This window comes from Sciurus carolinensis, chromosome 13 (genome assembly GCF_902686445.1).
Source record: "Sciurus carolinensis chromosome 13, mSciCar1.2, whole genome shotgun sequence".
NCBI lineage: Eukaryota > Metazoa > Chordata > Mammalia > Rodentia > Sciuridae > Sciurus > Sciurus carolinensis.
Window position 1 is genome coordinate 41627821 of NC_062225.1, and position 7971 is coordinate 41635791.

The 7971-nt window shown below is 44.6% G+C and overlaps 1 pseudogene; it reads right to left on the reverse strand.

The window, feature by feature from the left end:
- Positions 1-7632: 7632 nt before the first annotated feature.
- Positions 7633-7731, reverse strand: LOC124963800 (uncharacterized; annotated as a pseudogene).
- Between the last annotated feature and the right edge of the window lie 240 nt (positions 7732-7971).

Consider the following 7971-nt stretch of genomic DNA (forward strand, 5'->3'; position numbering starts at 1 on the left):
GATGTAGTTACAACCCTCGAGAACCTTCCACGTTGGGGATTATGCTTTCAACACATGAGCTTTTGGGGACCTTCCAAATCCAAATCATAACACCAAGCAAGAAGGGCGAGGCAGCAACCAAACTGCTCTGGAACCAGACTGCCAGGGTTTCCCCCAGCTCTGCCGCTTTCCCACTGTATGGGCATGTTATCTAACCTCCCTGAGCCTTGCCTTCCTCATCTGTAAAATGGAGATAATATTAGTTTCCACCTCAGAGGGTAGTTGAGAAAATGAAGTGTTAACATGGTATGTGTCACACTTGGAACAGCACCAGCACAGAATAAGCACTTAATAAAAGTCAGTTCTCATAAGAATTAAAAATATGAGGCCCCAATCAGATCCCACAAGATCTTAACTACAAAGTATAAATCATCACGAAGACTGCTAGACAAATTTTCATTTAGTGTAAGAAAGAACCTCAATGTAGGTATATAATGGAACTTAGAGTATTAACTAATTGTAATGCAACATGTATATTTACAAACATGTATACTGTACTGACAAATTTCCCTGTGCAGGAGAATTCAAATAGTTTATGTAAATAACCAACTTTCCGGGAGGGGAGCCTAGTTCCCTACTCCTTACGTGTGATTTCCCTCTAAAGTGTACAGGCTGGAAAGTGGGGGAATGTAACAAACACACCACCTCAACCAGATGATCAAGATCAATGTCAATAATGGTAAGTCATATTGGTATGTGCCCTTGATACCACGTGATGAAACAACACTTTATGCCCGTGGTCTTCCTATCACCCCAGACTACCCCCCCCACAAGTCTTACTGTGAGAAAACATCAAATCAATCCCAGTTGAGGGAAAATCTAAAATAATAAAACTGACCAGCACTCCTTGACACTGTCAAGGTCGTCAAGAATAAGAAATGTCTGAGAAACTATCAAGCAGAGCCTAAGGACACTTTATGTCCTAGATGTGATCTGTTAAGAGAAAAGAGAGGTTAGGTAAAAACTAGGCACATATGAATGGGGTATGAACTTCAGGTAATAGTACTATCTCAACATTGATCCATTAATTGGATATATGATGTTAATATGATGTATGATAAAAGGGAAAGATGCAAGGTATATTGGAAATCTGTACTGCTTTCATTGCAATTCTGTAAATCTAAAAACTAAAAGCCAGGCATGGTGGTGCATGCCTGTAATTCCAGCAGCTCAGGAGGCTAAGGCAGGAGGATTGCAAGTTTGAGGCCAACCTCAGCAACTTAGCAAGACTCTGTCTCAAAATTTTAAGAAAGTAGTTCAGTGGTTAGGTGCCCCTGGATTCAATCCCCATTACCAAAGGGAGAAAAAAAAATTCTGCTTGAATCTGACACGTTTGTACCCCCTCAGTTTCCTTATTTGTAAAATAGGGATCATATACCACCACCAGGCTTAATATGAGGTGCTCATGAAATGAAGCAGGGCCCAGAAAAAAAAAATTGATAAAGGATGGCTATCATGGTTATGCGCTTTCACATTTTTATTATTCCTGTGTCCCAAGAGTTTCGAAGGCCCTTTGATCCTTAGATCAAGAACCTCTCCAACTAATCTCAGGACCACTCCTGGAAGAACTACGCAAGCTTGGCAGTGGCTTCCTGCCCTCTCTAACTTTCTAGCTGGCACATGTCAGGGATTTGTCCACAAGACTCCTGCTGGTCAGGCTCCACCCAGGTGGCCTCTCAGCTCTAGGCCTTCTTGCTTCCTTCTGGCCATGCCTCACAGAAGCCTTCATGGACAAAAGGGCTTAGTCATGCTCAAGGCCATCTCTTTTTTGTTGGTTGCGCTGAGATAAGCACACAGGCCATTTTTGTTCTATGTTTCACAGCTAATGATTATAATGGCAAATCTGAAAGAGTTAAAGTCCACCCAGTCTGGTCCTGACATTTTGAGAGCCGGAAGTACTATTCCTGAAGACTGTGGCCACTCCCAGGATTTTTAGCACTGAGCGTGGGACCAGGACACAAAGGTCTGGGCCACCAGTGGAGAAATTTCAGCCAGTGCTGGTTTCTTGTCAGGAAGGGCTGAAGAGAGGCAGACAGCTCTGCTCTTCTCAGAGGACTGTAGCAAATGAAGCCCACTGCTGTGGAGATGCCCAGGCCCACCCATGACCTGTGAAGACAGTGCAGGTATGATCTGGTGCCCTGGCCTATTTCCTGGGGAAGTAGGTTGAGGCTCAGAAGGAAGAATCATCAACCTGACAGAGAACACAGGGAGCAGAAAAGAGAGGCAAGAAGTCTCCCCGATGTGTTTACTCACACAAAAAAATGAGTCATTAAAAAAAAAAGGAAAGAAAAAAGTGAACCTTGTGACCACATTTCTCTTTCCTCTTCCACAGGGTGGGGAGAAGTGTGGCAAGTGAAGCCACTGGGCAGAGCGTGCTCTGCAGAGGGTCTCTGTCTGAGAGACCCGTGCGCCTCCACCACATTTCCGGCCTGAGCTGAAGCTGAAGAGGGAAACTGACAACTGTGCAGGGGCAGGAAAGTCCCTGCAGGAAGCCTGCTGCTGGTGCAGGTTGCCAGGGCAACCAGCAGCTGCTCTCCTTCCTTGAAAGAGGATGGGCTTATGGAAGCCCAGATGTGCTCTGCCCTGTTAACTAAAATAAAAGAGGACTTCCCCATAGCATCTGATGATGCAGCCCTGTGGCACTTGCCATGCATTCCCATCTCATCTAATCCACTTCTCCAAGGAGTCCAGGGCAGGGTAATCATGCTCATTTGACATGTGAGGGAACTGAGGCCCAGAGACATGAAGTAAATTGCCTAGGTTTACATGATTAAGAAGTAGCTCAGATCCAGCCTAATGTTTAAACGCTGAGCCCAGGGTACATCCCTCCACTGCCAGCTGCCAGGTCAACAGCCTGTCTTTCTAAGAGCTCTCCCACCTACAAGTGGGCACATTTATGTGTGAAATACCAGGCACAGATCATCCCCCCACCAAGTCACAGAGGAGAAAGAGCTGTGAGGAGGCAGGGCAGCCAGCAGCTGCAGTCAGCCTGACAGGTCAACATGTGATTGAGACATGAATCCAGGGCTTTTCCCACGACACCAGCTGGCTGCTGTCCCCCTCACCACATCTGGAAAAAATGACTCAGGTGGCAGTGGGTTAACCATGAAATCCTCATGTGTGAAGATGCCCTGTCATTTATAAAGCACTTCAAAGTGGAGGTGCTGCCTGGCTTTCCCCCAGGTCTCTACTAAGTAAAGGTCATGATGTTTGTGGAAACGTGAGCACACTGGTGGCTGGCTCACAGGAAAGAGTTTCAAAGACTGTGCCTGAGATAAGGCCGGCTTCTGGAGGCCTCTGCAGAGAGGAACGGTACACCCTGTCCCCTTGTTGGGTGAGGAGACTGGAAGTTCCTGTCCAGCTTTGGCAAGTTCTGTTTGACCAGCTGCCACTCTTCTTACCTACCTGAGGTCAGTGCTACAGAACACCCTAACCACACAAGACAGGCAGGACCAAGGAAGTTCAGGCCCAAAGACAATTTCTGGTCTCCCTCCAGAATGGCAATTTTTCTGGCTATAAGGGGATGTTTGAGATCCTGTCTCCACAGAGGATTCCACAGCTTTCCCTCATTCCCTGTGACTCTTGATTCCAGACTCAGGGAACTGAGGTGGCCTGAAACACTCATGCGGTCATTGTATTGAAACAGGGCTCATGCATTTGGTTTCCTTCTCTGCCGAGGACAAGAGGTCAGTAACAGTGTCCTCCACACAGCCTCTCTGAGACAGTACCAGGAAATAATTCTCCTAGACAAGCCCTTCCCACTCACTCTTGTCCAGCGGGTGTTGTCTATGGATGTGCACACAGGGGAGGTGGTGGGAGCTGAGCTGACACCTCATTTGGCCTTGATCTGCCCACTGCTTCTGCCTGTCTTGTGTGGTTAGGACATTCTATAGCACAGACCACAGGCTGAGAAAAGTGGGTGCAACCCAGTCAGACACAGAACTAGACAAAGCCAGACAGGATGGGGAGCCTCTGACTTCTCATCCAACTAGGAAGCGGGGGTGATGGTTCCTATCTCCAGAGCAGCCCCCAGAAGCCAGACTTATCTCAGGGACAACCTTTGAAACCTTTCCTAAGCGCCAGACACCAGTGTGCTCACCTTCAAACATGTCAGACAGCACTTGTAGTCTACCAGATGGAAGGGGATCGGCCTCCATGCTTCTCAAGGAAGCCCAGATAGGATAGTTCCGGGTCAAGAAGTTGGGGTCCCAACAGGAAACATTAACTCAGCATATGAGCAGAACTGCCCCCAAACAAGTTAGACATATGTTGAAGGTGCTCCTTTTTCTTAAATCTGGATTGAGTCTGTCCTCCGACTCCTGGGAGATACGAATGTTGGGTTGTCCAACATTCAATCCTGGGAGATGGGGTAACCAAAATGACAGGGGTATGACCCTCTCTTTACCTTTGACTGGAGAGAAGACTCATATAATGCCCTAGTGAGGGACATGAGGGGGTCAGAATGTACCTTTGCACAGGGCAGGAATGGGGGAGTCCTTACTGCCAGTCATCCTGGGGCAGGCAAAAGTGGGCAGGGGGGAGATTTCCTCCCCCTTCTGGGGAACAAGAAGGCCTGGATATTGCTTTTGGTGGGAAGTGAAGGGGCCCTGCCAGATGGAGGCTTGTGGGTACCAGATACCTCCCCTTGGAGACAGATGGAAATTACTCTCTACTGTTTGCTTCCTATACTCCACACTTCAGTAGAGTCTGTGGTCAGATGAGCTATGGGGGGATCGGGGAAGGCAATGTCCTCTTCCTGAGGTCTGAAAGAATCACAAAGTCACCAGCCCCTTGAATTGCAGAGGTAGTAAGATGGGAAGGCTGGAGCGGGTCTTTCTAAAGCTCATGTGAGGCTGTGCCCTGTAAAACTTTCAGAAATATCAAGGAGGGAAAGTATGTTTGGATATGAGAAGGAAGTATAAAACTTCATTTTAGAAGTGGTAAAGTTCCAACCTAAGTTGATGGCATATGAAACACTCATTTCACAGGTGGAGACACCAGGGGTTGCAGGCCAAAGAGATGGGTGGGAGGAGAGGGAGCAACCACAAGATCTGCTCTCTGAGGAGCAGGGGTAAACTTCTGGCAGCAGCAACAACCCAGGAGCCCCTAGGATCTTGTGAGTAGTTTGTGACAGTTGCATCTGCCTGGACATTGGATAAAGATGGTCCAAGTGAGGCCAGATCACACAAGCTCCTCCCACTTGACACATCACAAAGTGATCAAGAAATAACTATTTTGAAAAAAGTCAGAACGAAACAAGAAGCAACTAAGCATGGAAAATAGTACCACCTCAAAACACAAGACTGAAAAGGTGTCAAGAGAAAAGAAACAGAGGATCCCAGAATGGAGTGTTGGTTGTCTCTTCCCCACGTGGACCTGAAGTGGAAAGCAGGAAGGTTAGAGAACTAGATCCCAAGAAGAGCACAAAGGAACCAGAAGACTGCACCAGCAGCCTATGGGAAGTTGAGGAAAGTCCTGGAGAGGAGGTGTCCTGAGAGCACCACTGCAGAAGCCAGAGGTGCCTGGAGGAGCAACCAGACATGCTTTTGTCCAGGGATCCTGTCTACCTGAAGACATAATAAGTCTCAGTCCCAGCAGAAAGCCACACACCTACTGAGTGGAGTGGACCCTGGGGTGGGACATCAAACTGATTTCAGTTGAAGGAGTAGAGCCTAGCCCTGTCATTACCTGTCCCTGAAATCCTCAGACCTCAGCAAAGCAGAAAATAAGTCATCCAGTCCCAAATTCCAGACTGAGGGAATGACAAATAGATAGAAATGTGTAAAAAAGAATTGGTTCTCATACGTTCAAGCATCAGATGGCCTGATCAGACTCATTCATGCAGAATTAAGAGAGGGCACAGAAGCTAAGCAAACATACTTGGTTTCAAAAAGGATGGCAGGCTGGGAGAAGGAAAGTAAGTAAGAAACAACATGAAAGGTAAACATATCCAGGCTGGAAGAAATCATTGTCCCAGGTACAGAAAAAAAAAAAAACTACTGAGACTGCTTCACACTTAGAATCAATAAGAATATTTATATTGATCTTTTAAATCAACAAATTATGTCAATTTAGTATATAATTAATTTTAAAATATTTAATATGTTTTTTTAAATTTAGTGAAACACAAGAATTAGTTGATAAATCAGCTAAATGAAATGAAAGGGAAATGCAGAGCTAAGGGGGAAAACTGAAGATAAAAACAAGAGTTTATTGAACTATGAGAAAAGTTAGATGCACCAAAGAAGCTAAAAAATTTTCTGCCTCAAAGGAAAAACTTCAGATAATTATAGTAAACATGGAGGAAAATGACATAGAGAAGATGGAGATGCGTGGAGCACAAACACACCATCCAACAAAAATTGGATGCTGAATTTCAGATGAAGACATGAGCACAGGTTAACTTCCCCCTACAGTCCTCCAATCCTAGCACAAATATGTATGAAAGCTTATAATAAAACTAAAAAACACTTAAAATGCTATCTCCAGCTGGTGTGATGGTGTACACCCGTAATCCCAGCTACTCATAAGGCTGAGGTAGGAGGATTGCAAGTTCAAGGACAGCCTCATCAACTTAGTGGGACCCTATCTCAAACTAAAAAGGAATGGAAGTGTAGCTCAGTGGTAGAGCGCCCTTGGGTTCAATCCCTAGCATGTAGGGGTTGGGGGAATATCTCCAAGCTCCAAGCAAGGGAAATCTCCAAGGGCAGAGCAAGAAAGAAGGTGTAAATGGGAGCTAATGCTGCCAGGTCCACAGGGACTCAGAGTAGATGAGTTGTGATTGTGGTTACAATGAGTCATGAGCCCCACAGCAGGAAGCCATGAAGCCAGGAGGCAGGGCCATGCTGCCTCTCCATGGAAGATACAACCTAAGGTTGTGAACAAACAGGAACCATCAGTCCAGCTATGGGTGGAAACAACAGTCCTCATTGTTGGACTGAGACTTGGTTTGGGATCAGTGCTGTATCCCATAGGACAACACTGAGAACCATCCCTCCAGAACCCAGAGCACACAGGAAGGAAGTCTTAACAAAAATAGCTCCAGGGAAGAGGAGTTGACACCCAGGAATTATAAAATTTATCAAGAAGACCATCAACACCAAAGGCAGTTTCCAGACCTCCCCAAAACAAGAAGATTCACATTTAAAGAGCAGACATGAGACAATAGACAATCTTGAAGAGCCTTTAAACAAAAATATGTATATAAAACTTTAGGGAACTAAATGAATGGCCATGATAAATAGAAACAGGTGATAATGAAATAAAAATAGGCAAATATTTTACAAAGTAGAAATTAGAAAATAATAATATAGTTATTAAGATAATAGTACATAGTCTTATTTGTAGTTTATAGGTATGTGGGTTTTGTTGCTATTTTTTGCAGTGATGAGGTTTGAACTCAGGAACTTATGCATTTTAGGCAAGTGCCTAACCACTGAACCACATCCCCATCCCTATGTGGGGTTTTGTACACAAATATTCACATGTACCTATATAGCCAAAAATTTGAAGGACTACACATTAAGTTGCAGGCAGTGGTTAACTCTGAGAATAGGACTAGGGATTTCTTTTCTTTTTTTTCCTTTTATTTTTTTAGTTGTGGAATGCTTCATAAATTTGTGTCACACTGTGCAGGTACCATGCTAATCTTCTCTGTTCCAATTTTAGCATATGTGCTATCAAAGAGAGCACAGGATGTTTTCTATGTCCTTCTTTTTGCCTATCTATACCTTTGAACATTTTTATAGTGAATATGTAATGTTTTCATTAAAAGAAAAAAATCACCAAGAGATGTATTTTAATTTTAAAATGATGGGAAGCTGGTGACATTCTGGCTCAGCTGTGTCACATGTAAATCATCATGAATTAAACTATAAGAAATCAATAAAAATTTCTTATTTCACATGAAAATAGTTGGATAAATTTTGAAAA